Raw genomic sequence first — 14,835 nt, 5'->3', positions numbered from 1 at the left:
GTACTTCTGGTTTTTGTGTCATTAACAGCCAATCTATATTATGCTCAGTTGCATAATACAAACATCCTTGGGACTGTACCATTCCAGGTTGTGGGACTGCATAATTAAATGTTCTTCCACATCAAAACCATACAGAGCACACAGAGCTAGCCTGACTGGGAGAAGGTTCTTGGCTCCTTTTCCTCCATGACCTGCTGTAGTTTCTACATTCAGAAACAGTCCCCCCCATGTGGTTCAAAATTCAGTGCCCCATCAGTTTGAAACTATAGAGCCTTACAAACTCTCTAGTGCATTATTTATCTGGACATGAAGATTGACTTCGTATACACCATCCATGAGCACAACCTCATAAGCAACAATGACACCCCAATGTGATGAGAGCACCAGGAGATATAGATTGGAGGCTATATATAGAATGCAAATACATTCAAGCACTCTTGCCAGTTTTGCTTTGCCCTTACTGTGCAAAGACAAGAAAAGGCACGGCCTGCACCACCCCTTTCCTATAGCCCCTGTGCTAAAAAATAACTGTGAGGGTTGGCTAATGCAAACTACTGCAGCAATGGAGCCTTAGAAACAATGGATGCCATCCGGCGATAATGCCCCATCTATATGGTTCAGTAAGGCCAGTTCCTGGGATTTATGCAAACCCTTTTGTAATGAAAGTAGGAGTAGTTGTTGGCTTGTGTTTCATGTTATGTTAGTTTTAAGGCATATCACAGCAGCAGCAGCCCACTCATATATGCTACTCCACAATCTCCAACCAGTAGTGAAACCACAGGATGACTTTGGAGCCACAGCTTAGACTCTAATCCTAGCCATGTCTGTGGATAAATAGATCTTAATTCTATGGGGCTTATCCCCACTGGCTGAGGAAGAGGGGGACGGGGGGAGCGTACCGCCCCCGGCAGCACGATCCCGTGGGGTTCCATCGCAGCTGCCCCCCCCATGCTGGGCACCCTGCCCCCAGAATGCATGCCACACCCCTTTGGGCAGCGTGCCCCACCCCTGCCTGCTCTCTGCCCCCGGTGCTGGAGCATGAAGCTCCGCCACTGCTTATCTCCAGTTTAGTGGGGTTAGGATTGCAGCCTCCTCCTTTCCTTTTAAGAAGTCAAAACAATCCTTTACCATCTTTTCAAATCTACCCCTCCCAAAAAGACAATATTGGGGGAGAATATTCATCATCTCATCTACAAGCGCTGAAAAAGAATCTCCAGTCCAGCACTAACATGAATGGCCTTAATATGAGCTCATTTAAAACATTTGGTACAGGTGGATGGAGGGGGAGGAGACAGCTCACCAGGCTTGTTTTGCTATCTGTCTGTTGCTGGGACTGCAAAACCAGAAGGTGCATCAAGCACTTGTGCGAGATCTTTATCTCTCCACCCGAGTCTCCTGTTTTAATAACTCTCTTGTTTCATTGCACATTTTGCCTATAGATATTCATACATAAATGTTTTCTTATACGATTGTGTATTTTAACTATAGAAGTTCATATTTCACTGCTGCTGTGACTTTATACTTGCAAACTGTTTAGAGGCCTATTTGGGTAGGAAGCGCTATGCGAATTAGTAAATAATAATTATGTATAGTGGTTCATGTGTTGTCTGGTGTACTAGGATTTATGCAATTCGTTCTTTTCCATTGTTTTTAATGTAGTTCCTAAAACTATTTTTGCAGAGAGGGCTAGTGGTGGATGTTCCAGTCGAAGAAGCAATTGGTAAATATTTCAGCACCGGTGTCTTGCTAGTTAAAAGTGCTGCAGAGGCAAATAGCCATCAGAAGTGACATGAAGGCAATGGAATCAATCAGGCTTACTACCCTAGGCAAGCTCAGAGGCAGTGCCAGTGATCTGAGCTGAAACAATGAAGTTTTGTGACTAGAATATTACTGATTTAAACTGCCCAGGGAGCTCTTGTGGGCTTCTGTTGCCAGTAATCCAATATAAGTTTTACTGGCTCATTACTGCCAATTAGATTAGCCTTTTACTTTAAATAAATTATTGAGAGCTGACAGTGAACAATGCAAACTTTTACAAAGTGGAGCATTAATTAGGTGTCTCACTCTTTGTAAACCTCTCATTTTGAAGAGGGCTCAAATAGTCCCATTTTCTCTCATTTTAGAAAAGCATTGCAGTAACAAGACAATCACTGTTGTAGAAGAAGAAAACCATTTGATTTAAGTTACTCTTTCAAATTGCCTCTTCTTGCTTAAAATTCCTCTTTGGGAATGTAGGAAGGACTAAACTGGTGGGGGGGGGTGGATTAAAAGGTTATGTCATGTTAGCTTAGGTTCTAAATAGATGCACACATTCTTAAATCAAATGATGTTCTTTTTAAAAATGTCTCTTGGGAAACTGGCCATGCCAAGTTGGGCATGCCAAATCTATTCTTTACGGAAACTGTATTTTGTAATGTTGGTAGTGCCATCTCTCTCACACTCCCTCCCTCACTAAGGGTCAAACTACTCATATTTTCTGGGAGTGTCTTTATGGTATAGCATAAAGAAAGTTCTGTGTTCAAAACTTCTCGGTAGCAAGTGATGTGACAGACTTCTGACTTAGACCATTGCTTGTTTTATTGGGGCTTGGGTTATGCAACAGAAGAGGTCCATTGAGTATGGGAAACTCAGGCCCAGTCAGGTTAGTCCACGTATGTCACGTTAAGTTCTGGCCAAGACAAACGGGTTCCCTACTGGCTCAGTCACATGAGATTCTGATGAGCAGCGATCAGGACCATAGACAGCTCCAAAGCATCCTGTTAGCTGAGCTGTAGAAATATATGTTTATAATATATTGAAAATCAATTTTAAAAATTCTATTTTAAAACGAACAAAAAAGAAATGTTTGGTGCCTCAGGTAGAGCTTCACCTTCCAGTTACTCCACCTCCCCGGGACTCACTACCATCTTTAAAGGGCCTGTGGCTGATCCTGCAGTCATATGCTCCTGCATGGCTGTGGAGCAGAAGAAGCTACAGGTAAGTTCTCCTCCAGAATCTGAGGACCATGGGACAGCTACATCCTCAGACTAGGGTGGTGTAAAAGGGGATGGTGAGGGTTCTGTCCAGAGAGGGGGACCCGTAATTCTTCCAAATTTGAATTCTATTTGAAGCAATTCTGGGACTTGGATGCAAGGGACATGACATTAGAGAGCCACTGGCAGCTGGATAAATAGTCTCATCTACTTTGCATGCAGAAACCCCAAGGTTCAATCCATGGCATCTCCAGGTAGGGCTTGGAGAGAATGCTGGCTCAGTTGCTGGATAGCCACTGCCAGTCAGACAATATTGAGCTAGATGGACCAATGATCTGACTCACAATAAGGCAGCTTCCTGTGTCCTGATGTTGCACGATTTTATTTCATTTTTTTTTAAAAAAGCAAAGTAATATGTATACTAATCTGGAGACAAAGTTCTTTGCACTTTTTAAAATGCAATTTTATTCCCAAGAGCGACTTTTGGGGGGGAGGTGAGTTATAAATTTGAAAAAGCAAATAAATGTTCCTTAAAATCACTTCTTCCTACCATATACCATCCCATCACCTATGCTAAAAGCAAATCCCCAAAATTTGGATAGGGTGTTTCTTTTCCCCTTCTCTCTCTCTCCCTTCCTCCACCCCCCCCCCCCCCGTCTCTCTCTCTCACACACACACAAAATTTTAAGCTCTCAATTAATACACTTCTAGGCTGCAAATCTTATCTTACTTATCTTAATTAACCTGCAAAAAAAACAAACCCTTGCAAAGAGCTTTGTTTTAGATCATCTAACAGTTCAGCTCTTGAATCGCTTATCCAGCACGTCCAAGTTCGTATAAGATTCTTTAGCAAAGAATTCACTGCTTTGTAAGACTACAGATAACACTAACCTGTGCATCAGCAAAATGTGGTGATGAATACTTGTTATGCTGCTTTGATTTAAGTGGATATTTTATGCACACATTCATGTTTTAATGTCCTTTCTCCTGGCTGGAATCTTCAGGAGCAGATGAGGTGGGGGGAAGTCACATACAATTTGCAAAAGTCCCCCACATCAATATGATCCACATTTTCAAGCTTAACACAGTGAGGTTTTGTTTTTGTTTTTCATTTTTTAAGCAGAATAAAAAGTTAGAGGAACAACAACTTCCCACCCCTGCAAATAATCCCTAAAGGTATAAAGTCTGCTGACGTTTTACATGCCAGGCCACAGCCACTAGAGGATTCCTATAAAAAGTGTTTATATGTTTTCTTTGTCATTCCCATAATTATGAACTCCAGAGCCTGCAAGTCACTCACCAGGGGATGCTATAGACTGTCTGCCTGCAAGGAGTCATTTTTTTAAAGTTGGTCTAGGCTGGGAAAAGTTTAATAATGACTCATTAAAGTGGGGTTATAAAACGGAGGTGGTAAGAGAGCAGTAAAGCACAAGTAGGAGGAAAATAATGGGAGTGTGATGAAGAGCTACATTGCAGTGCAGAGTAGATTGGGTACTTTAAGGCTCATTCCAGTTGTTTACTGAGGAAGTTTTTTATTTTTAAAAAAATCACTGTTAATTGCAGATGGATGCAGAGTGCATACGTAACAGTGGTTGTGCTGAGGTGTGTATGTTTGTAGATAATTACTTCCAGTATTGCACTGTCACATATAGAAATTATATACTCTTTCCAGCCCAAGGTCTGCACTGATGGTCAACCACCCTTCCAAGGGTCACATGCCAGCAGGGGCCAATTTATATGCAGTTACACAATCAATCTCTCTCTCTCTTTTTCTCTCATTAACATACAGCAAACACAGGCATACACACAACCAACATTTCCAGCTCTCTCCATTGGGGTGGCAGTGGTGTGGGCATAAAGCATGTTCTCCCTCATGGAGAGCACGTGTTGCAGTGGGGTTTACCAGGCAACCCCTGTTGCCAGGCAGGATTCCTATGGAAGCCTGTGGCAACGATTGGATGGCTGGGTTGCTGGAGTAAATTCTATGTTGCAATTTGGTGGGAGGGATCAGATGTTTTATTTTTTTTTTTTTATAAATATTTTATTAGGTTTTTAATAAACAAATTTCCACTTTCAAATACATACTTCCATGAATCCAATGGACTTCCCCCATCTCCCGAGCACTACATTCCCTGTGTAACCAAAACCTCAGCAATTTGTTGACTTGTTTTATACATACCAATATATCTTCCATTTTATCGTGTTATCTGATGTAAACATTTCGATACAATTGCATTAATTTTTAATTTCCACACAATAAAAATATTTCGTTACCTCACTTCTGTCTTATAGTGTCTTATTTATCAATTCAGAAATTTGCCGATACTGAAGCTATACCTTCCTAAAAAGGAGCATTTTTTAACATTCATACAACTTATAATGCTTTTTCAAATAGTCCTTAAAATTTTTCCAAACTTCCTCCGTTTCTTCTTCTCCCGAGTCTCGAATTCTGCCAGTCATTTCAGCCAACTCCATATAGTCCATCAGCTGCGTCTGCCATTCTTCCAATGTGGGTAGATTTTGTGTCTTCCAGTGCTTTGCCAACAGAATCCTCGCTGCTGTAGTAGCGTACATAAAGAAAGTTCTATCTTTCTTGACCATCCTCTGGTCTACCATGCCCAGAAGGAAGGCCTCCGGTTTCTTAGGTAAGGTGAATCTCAGCACCTTTTTTAGTTCATTATGTATCATTTCCCAGAAGGCCTTCACTTTCGGGCAGATCCACCAGAGGTGTAAAAATGTCCCTTCCTCTTCCTTACATTTCCAGCATTTATTATCAGACAGGTGATATATCTTTGCAAGCTTGACTGGGGTCATGTACCACCGGTATATCATTTTCATAATGTTTTCCTTCAAGGCAGTACATGCCGTAAATTTCATTCCGGTGTTCCATAACCTTTCCCAGTCTTCAAACATAATGTTATGCCCCAAGTCCTGTGCCCACTTTATCATAGAGGATTTGACAATCTCATCCTGTGTGTTCCATTTAAGCAGCAAGTTATACATTCTCGAAATTAGCTTGGATTTTGGCTCAAGCAACTCTGTTTCTAGTTTCGATTTTTCCTCCTGAAAACCCACTTTTTTGTCTGCTTTAAAAACTTCCTGGATTTGAGCATAATGCAACCAATCTCGCACCTTGTTTTTTAACTTTTCCATACTCTGTAACCTCCATTTATCTCCAATTTTTTCAATTATTTCCCAATATTTAGGCCAGTGGGCCTCCATATTGAGTCTTTTACGTGCTTTAGCCTCCATCGGTGAGAGCCACCTCGGAGTTTTACTCTCCAATAAGTCTTTATATTTTGACCAGACCATGAAAATTGTCCTTCTGACAATATGGTTTTTGAACAATTTATGAACTTTAACCTTGTCATACCACAAATATGCATGCCACCCAAAAGCATTATCAAATCCCTCCAGGTCAAGGACATCGGTGTTCTCCAATAGGATCCAATCCTTCAACCAGCAGAGGGCTGCAGCTTCGTAATATAACCTCAAGTCCGGCAGGGCAAACCCCCCTCTTTCTTTCGCATCTGTTAGTATTTTAAACTTTATTCGGGGCTTTTTGCCCTGCCAGACAAATTTGGATAAATCCCTCTGCCATTTTCCAAAACATTCCACCTTATCCACGATCTGGAGGGACTGAAACAAAAATAGCATTTTCGGCAATACATTCATCTTTATAGCAGCTATTCTGCCCAACAAGGAAAGTTTTAATCTTGACCATGTTTCCAAATCTCTTTTTATCTCTGACCAACATTTCTCATAGTTGTCCTTAAATAAATTCAAATTTTTGGAGGTCAAGTGCACCCCTAGGTACTTTACTTTTTTAACCACATTTAGTTCTGTTTCTTTTCTGAACTCCTCTATTTCAGTAGTTGTCAAGTTTTTTGCTAAAACTTTAGTTTTTTGTTTATTCAGCTTGAATCCCGCCACCCGACCAAAATCAGAAATTAATTCTAACGCTCTTTTAGTACTAGAGGCTGGCTCCTGTAATGTTAATACCAAGTCATCTGCGAAAGCTTTCAGTTTATATTGTTTCTCTCCGACCACAATTCCCTGTGTCAACCGGTCGTTTCTAATCATGTTCAGTAGCACCTCCAGGACTGAAATAAACAGCAGAGGAGATAGAGGGCACCCCTGTCGTGTCCCTTTTTCAATTTTAAACTCCTCTGTCACCACGTTGTTTACTATCAATTTGGCCTTTTGTTCTGAATAAATTGCTTCTATTCCATTTTCAAACCCCCGCCCTACTCCCATCCTTTCCAAATTTTTCTTCATAAACAGCCAAGAAATGTTGTCAAAGGCCTTCTCCGCATCAATAAAGATCAACACCGCTCTTGTGTTTGAATTAATCTGTAAAAACTCCAAAATGTCAATGATGTTTCTTGTGTTGTCAAATAAATGCCTACCAGGGAGAAAGCCTGCTTGGTCCTTATGAATAACTTCATTTAAGACTTTCTTAAACCTACTTGCCAAAATGTCTGCAAAAATTTTATAATCCACATTTAGGAGTGAGATAGGACGGTAGTTTTTAAGTTGAGTTTTTTCAGATTCTAGTTTTAAGATCAACGTGATGAAGGCTTCTTTCCACGTTTCCGGTGCCTTCCTCCCCTCCATAATCTGGTTGCAAACTTCCAGCAATGGTTGTGTCAATGAGTCCTTCAGTACCTTATAATATTTGGAAGTAAGCCCATCAGGTCCCGGAGATTTGCCCAGTTGGAGGTTCTGGATGGCGCATTCAATTTCTTGGGTTGTGATATTACAGTTCAGGGTTGCTCTCATTTCCTGGGGTATTTTTTGTAATCCATTAGTTATAACAAATTGGTCCACCTCTGAGCTTTTTTGTGGCCTTTGAGAATAGAGTTCTTTAAAATATTTCTGAAAGGACCTTCTGATTTCATCGGGTTTCTGAACCATTCTCCCTTCAATCTCTAGATTTGTAACTGTGTTAAGTTTTTGTCTCTTTTTCAACTGCCAGGCTAACAATTTTCCACATTTGTTTGCAGATTCAAAGGATCTTTGTTTCATTTGTTTAATTTTCCATTCCACCTCTTGATTTATCAGTTTCGAATATTGTGCCTGGAAAAACTTCACTTCTCTCAATACTTCCTTCGATTTAGGCCTGGATCTCAGTTTTCTCTCTCCTTCTCTTATTTTCTCCAAGATCTTCTCCTTCTTTTCATTCCAGAGTCTTTTTTTTAATACAATGGGATCAGATGTTTTAAATCCTGTGCTCTTTCGCTGCGAGCTACGGAACACCCGCCAACCCGCCCTAATTTTATCGGTTTGTGTTGACCTTGCTATGCCTGTCATGGGGTCGTCTACTGTTGGGGCAGGGGCCTGGTAAGAATTTAGTCCATCTGGCCGATTGGCTAGGCCATTTGGTTTTTGCCTACTGCGTAGCAAATCGTCGCAACTTGTAAGGTTGCGCTTAGGCATTGGTTATCAATTGGTTGGAGGAGGGGTTAGGATTGGCTGGGCCTGCCCCTCCATGGTTGCTGCGGAAAGGGAAATTCCATTAAAGGAATTCAGGGGCTTGCCATCTTTTTGTCTGAATCCCTGGAATGGGCCTAGGGCCGGCAAGCCCTGGGGAGCATGCGGGGAGAGGTGAGGGTCTGTGACTCAGCTCCTTCTCCCCAATATTGTTTTTCCCTTATACTGGCTTTCGGTGGTACCCGGAAGTCAGTTCTGTCCCCAGGCGGGGGAACAGATTGTCATAACCAATGCCTAAGCAACCACTCACATTTATGTATTTCAATAAAGTTGAAAAACCTTAAACAAAAATTATGTTTGTGTTGTGAGTTATTTGAGGGGTGGCTTGGGGACCTCGACACGCAACTGGAAATGTTGCTTTTTACTTTAAGTAGGTAATTCTTGACTAATTCAGGAAAGAGACATTAGCTGAGGAAACAATTGCATTAAAAAGGTGCATATTTGTACATTTTAATACATTTTTTAAAACAAAAATACCCTGCCAATGCTGCTAATTGTATTTCTTTCTCCTCCTCAATTTATTTGAATTCTCCCATGAAGCTGCTTCCACGTGCAAAACATTCAACAATAATTTTCCTGTCTTTATGCATCAGTAATAGGGAGCCTGTGGCTCTCCAGATGTTGTGGGACTGTAACTCTCATAAACTCTGGTGACAGGGTAAAGTGGCTGGGGCTGCTGGGTCCTGGGGTCCAGCAGCTTATGGAGGGCCACAGGTCCCCCACCCCCATTGTACACTGTGCAGAATCTAGTTACCACAGTGAGCTCATTTACCAGTGTTGCTAGCATTACAAAGATTTCCATGGAAACAGATTCTAAAAACCCATTATTATGCCATGCATTTTGGATCAATGGTTACAGAACAGAGAATTATGAGGAAAACACATATTCCTGCTCAGATGTGGTCAATAGACTTCACAGCACTATCTAAAGGAAACACACAAATGCTAAGCAGAAGTAGCATTTTACAGCATTGATTTTACTTAAAGGACAGGAACACATATCCATGACTGCATTGGATGCTCATTTACCATGTGAAAGTCTATCCTTTTGTGTGCATTATGGTGCTCCCATCACCTATGCAAACATATACTTGAAGCACCCATTTCTACTACTCTGAAAAGTAACACATCACCCAAAAACTCACCATGTTCTGAAATAGTATATTATACCTGTTACACATGTATCTGAAATGAGAAGATTGGGATGTGAGGCTTATCATGCCAGTGTTGCAAAGTGGTTAGTGTGCCAGACTAAGGCCTGTGAAACCAAGCTTCAAATCCCTCTTTAGTCATGAAGTTCACTGACCACTCTTGGACCAATTATTAACTCTCAACCTATCCGACCTCACAGGGTTGTTCTGAGGATAATAGGGAGAGTGGTAGAGCCATATATGCCACCTTTACCCTTTTCTGGGGAGAGGAGAAGGGTGCGATATAAATGCCATAAATTAAAAAATCCACTCAGTGAATTAAGCATGACGGAATGCATTTTTGAAACCGATCTTACAAAACAATCCTGTGCATAGAAGAAAGTTCCATTCAGTACGTGTGGGACATATGCTCAGGTCAAGTGCATATAGTATATGGGGTCTGCATAATGTTGCCCTTCCAGGTGCACTTCTACAGGACCTCTAGGGTGTTGCTATTTATGGACCTTAAGGTCCTCCGTGGGGCATACCGGGAGAGGCGGTCCCATAGGTACGAGGGTCCTAGGCTGTGAAGGACTTTAAAGGTCAAAACCAGCACCTTAAATCTGACCCTGTACTCCACCGGGAGCAAGTGCAGCTGGAAAAGCACTGGGTGAATATGCTCCCATGGCAGACACCCCGTGAGGAGCCTCACTGCGGCATTCTGCACCCTCTGGAGTTTCTGGGACAGCTTCAAGGGCAGCTCCGCGTAGAGCGAATTACAGTAGTCAAGCCTGGAGGTGACCGTTGCATGGATCACTGTGGCCAGATCAGGGCGGGAAAGGTAAGGGACCGACTGCTTGATGCGGTGAAGGTGGAAAAATGTCGCCTTGGCTGTTGCTGTAACCTGCGCCTCCATGGAAAGGGAGGTGTCAAGGATTACACCCGAACTCTTAACGGAAGGCAATGGCACTAATTGGGCCCCCACAAGAAAAGGGAGTTGTTCCCTCATCCCCATACCATCCCAACCCAGCCAGAGGACCTCTTTCTTTGAAGGATTTAGTTTCAATCGGCTCCCATGAAACCATCCAGCCACAGCTTTCAAGTATCTGGTCAGTGTGTCCGGGGCTGAGTCAGTGTGGCCATCCACCTCTGTTGTTAACCTTGTGTTGCTTCAGACTGCAGAGGATATTGCATGTTCGAATATTCCTAAATATTAGAATCTAGAAGGTACTAGAAGGTAAAAGTAACCTAGACCTTTTTGGTTTTCCATCCGTAGGGTTTTAAAAAGAGAGAAAGAGAGAACGTGTGATCATGATTTCCTGCTTTCATTCCAAACTGATATTTTCCAGAAACATTTTACCAACATGATGAACTATTTGTCTAGACTGGGCCTTGTAAAATACAATTGGCCTATGGTCACTTTAGTAATCACAAGCCAAGTTTGTCCTTCCTTGAACTGAGAAAATAATGTCCAAGCCAAAAGAGCAGAGGCAGAGGAGGTGGCAGCTGGCTACTTAGTACCACCTGCAAGGTTAGTGCTGGGGATCACATTTCCCATCTGTCTCATGAACACAGAAAACAGATATTTTACATCCAAACTATCCTGACAGATTTCCCCTTTTATGGCTGAACGGAAAGCCAAATCACCACTTCAGCCGATACTCTTTTTAAAAAAACACACAGCAACTGTAGCTTTTTAAAAAAAATTCTGAATGAATCAATATGGGGGTGATACAAAGGATCTCCCTCCCCTTGACCCCATACAGAGAAACTTGGATAACATCAATATCTCCTGGGAGTTCAAATTATAGAAGAAGCTCCCCATCATCTCCAAAATTTGGAGCAAATTGTACTCACATTTGTGTCATCAGAGAAATTGTGCTGTGAGATTTAACAGGGCTGCTATGAAAGCAGCCTCCAAAACACGAAAGACAATTAAATTCTGTGTGTTTACAAGTGGAAATCTGCTGTAAATAACCATGTCAATTGGATCCTACTGTGAGAAGCTTGGATCGGAATATCGATATGCAGTGACTGTGAAGAAAAAGAACAGGGGAGGAACTGGTGGAAAGAACTTACGGAAAAGAGTAGGAAGGGGGGGAGGGATAGGCTAAACTGAGTTCTAGAAATAATGTTCAAGCTAGATCTGCAAAATTAATTTGCTTCCTAAATTTCACCTCTAGATTTTTCTTTGTGAATGTTATTACCAAATAGATGGTGATTGTTATTATTGTTATCATTATTATTACAATGATTGTAATTGTTGTTACAATTGTTTTTATTACCCACCCTTCACCCTAAGATTCTAGGGCAGGTTCATCCCCACTGTCAAACAAGGGGTAAACCCTCTTTGGTTTGACTGTGGGCATCTGTTAGAATTAATGAATCATAGAGTTGGAAGGGATCCCAAGGATCACAGGGGAAAAAAAACCCTGCAACACAGGAATCTCAGCTAAAGCATCCATGACAGGCCATCCAACCTCTGCTTAGAAACCTCCAATGAAGAAGAGTCTACAACCTCCCAAGGGAGTCCATTCCACTGTCAAACAGCTCTTACTGTCAGAAAGTTCTTCCTGATGTTTTGTTAGAATCTCCTTTCTTGTAACAAGGAAGCCATTGGTTCAAGCCCTACCCTCCAGAGCAGGAGGAAACAAGTTTGCTCCTTACTTCAAACATTCCACATCTAAACCCAACTTGAAATTTCACAATTTAAGATTTGAATGGAAAAACCGGGGATTTTCTTGCCATTTGCAACTGGCTGCAAGATAGTGGGGAATGTACAGTATTGGTACACATCAGGAAATGAGTGCAGCAGAATAGACACTGAATAGAAACTGTGGGGTGGATAAAAAATATACAGAGGACATCACGGAGAAATGGACCTTAAGTCCTGTGTTTATATGACATTCTTTACAAAGCATCTGCGATTTCTCTTTGTGCACAAGAATGTGGAGTCCCTTTCTGTTCTCATTGCTTAAGATAAGCAAAGTTGGAAATGTTTTCAATAAATTCTCCACTTGGCTCTATTTGACTAGGAGTGGCTGGAAAACTGTCCTTCATTAGCAATGGCACCAGAGTTTCATAGCTATTAAAGTAAATATTTGCATAATTCCCATAGTATTAAACAATGACATTTCAACCTGAATCTTGAATTGTCCCACCGGTGTCTTGTATGTGAAAATAACCAACACTTAGGCAAGAGAGTATTCCATCACCATAACAGACACATTTCAGGAATATTCTAAAAGCAGCTCAGTAGTTTAAACCCAACTTTTTCAAGTTGGCTTCATGTTTGATTCTAATTTCTCTCTACTCATCAGTCCTTCCCATCACTATGGCTTGGCACAACAGCCTGAGTGCTGCCCCTAGTTGTCCTAGGTGTGGTTGAAGGGAAGGGCAGAAGTTCTCCTCTTTCCTCTCCAGCACCACAAGGCAGCAAATAGTCCCTGAAGAAAACATGGCTTAAAGAGATGGCAAAGAGCACAGATTGGAAGAGAATTTTTCTCCAGTTTGGATAGAAATCAGAACCAGAGAATAATTCGGGGGCTGTTGATATTCGCCCTTTAGTTGAACTGTGTATTATCAGTTGTGTACTTGTGAGCATGGTGCTCACTGGGATAAAGTTATAAGTGCTTCCATCATCTGATAGATGTCAATCTATTTACTTGAAATATTTCTATCCTGGCTACAAACAAGTAGTTCTGTAGGCTGCTTATGGAATATAAGACATCAAAGTTTGATATAAATTACACAGAGAATAGTCAGTCTCTGCTTGCTTGAATGTTTTCTAACTAGACAATACTTGACATCAAAATTTGCAAAAGATAAAAGATAACACCAATGTGAAGTTTTGGAGGGAAATTTATTTGAGCTTAAAGCTGGTGTATGCTATTCTTGGAGTACAATTGCCCTGTTTAAATAACCCATTAATAATCATAATATTACTTGTGTAAATACAACCATCTTCTCCTCCCCCAATATTGTGTGAAAAAGTTCAAACAAACCTCAATTTACAGCATATTTACACTTGCACTAATATATGAATTCTAGCTATTGGAAATTTCATTTTCATTTTATTCCCCCCAACACACTTTGAATAGCTGCAGCAGCAATTACTTAACAATCTTTACTAAAGAGGCTTCATTTCAAAAAGCAATGAACTAAGGCAAAAGCCTATTATTTACCAACCAATTCAGCAATAAATATAGATAAGAAAAGACTGCTTGGCTGATATTCATTTATGATTACAACTCAGCTATAAAAGCAGATGCCATTCAAAAAAAAGAGAGAGAGAGCATCCCGTTTCACTGTGTGGCTCCAGGTCTTGCGGAAGAGCAGGCAGAGCCAGAAGCCAAACCCTTGAAGGGTAATCAAATGTGATTGAGTTTGAAAAGCAATACATTACCTGGAGGAGGTGAAAGTTCAGGTGGCTCATTCATGCATCAGAGGAAGGCTTGCTCAGACAAAAGACGCATCTGCATTAGAAAAAGAGGCTGCATTTCGAGTCTTACTGGCTTGGCTTTGGCAAGATGATCTTGAGCATTTCTAAACTGGATCCGCATAATAACTAACATCTCAAAAGTACAGATTACTACTACTTTTGAAACATCTCACGCTTTTCGCCCAAAGTTTGAAAGGTTCAGACCCAGAGTGTTAAAGAGGAGACAAAACTGATGTCAGGATTTCTCTTTATTTAACAGGCTTTTTACACCACTTCTAAGCAATTTATGCAAAATGTAAATTAACTTTACTAGTAAAATAAACAAACAAGCCTATTTTTCCCCCAAATGATAAATAAAATCAGCAGTTTTTAAAACATACATTACGAAGGTTGGGCTTTCGGCAAGGCAAGATGGCAACTGCCATGGGCTTGGTGAGCTGTCTCCGTTTCATAGCTGTTAAAGTATTGGTCTCTTTCATAGAGACAGTCTGCTTTGGCCAATGTAAACAGCAGGAGAGCATTGAATTAAGGATGAAGAGGATGGTGAAAAGCGGACATGAGGATTCTACCAGCAATGGGCAGGCATGGTGACTGAGATTCCAGTTTAATTCACTATATTTATCCATACACATTTTGTTTGTCATGCTATGATGCGCTTCAGTGGCACAATTTAATCCCTTCCAAGTCCAGGACAGTTCTGAACATGGTAAATCAGGTGTTACTCCAATTCCCAGCCATGCCTGGCACAGATGCCACGGATGAGACGGGAGCTAAACTCACAGTAAATTGAGATTAATGT

The 14,835-nt window shown here is 41.2% G+C and overlaps 2 long non-coding RNA genes across 2 annotated transcripts in view; one reads left to right on the top strand and one right to left on the bottom strand.

Annotated features, from left to right (window-relative positions):
• LOC309375073 overlaps positions 1–14,066 on the bottom strand; it is a 28,392-nt gene extending 14,326 nt beyond the window's left edge. The window contains exon 1 of the long non-coding RNA XR_014170798.1: positions 14,001–14,066. This is a non-coding gene — a long non-coding RNA (uncharacterized lncRNA). The remainder of the gene's footprint in view (positions 1–14,000) is intronic.
• Positions 1–14,835, top strand: part of LOC309375068 — a 605,268-nt gene that overhangs the window by 106,988 nt on the left and 483,445 nt on the right. The window lies entirely within an intron of this gene.

Source organism: Podarcis melisellensis, assembly GCF_964234715.1.
Source record: "Podarcis melisellensis genome assembly, chromosome: 8".
In the NCBI taxonomy this organism is placed as follows: Eukaryota; Metazoa; Chordata; class Lepidosauria; order Squamata; family Lacertidae; genus Podarcis; species Podarcis melisellensis.
The sequence above is the reverse complement of the archived record's forward strand: the minus strand, read 5'-3'. Positions and strand labels throughout refer to the sequence as shown.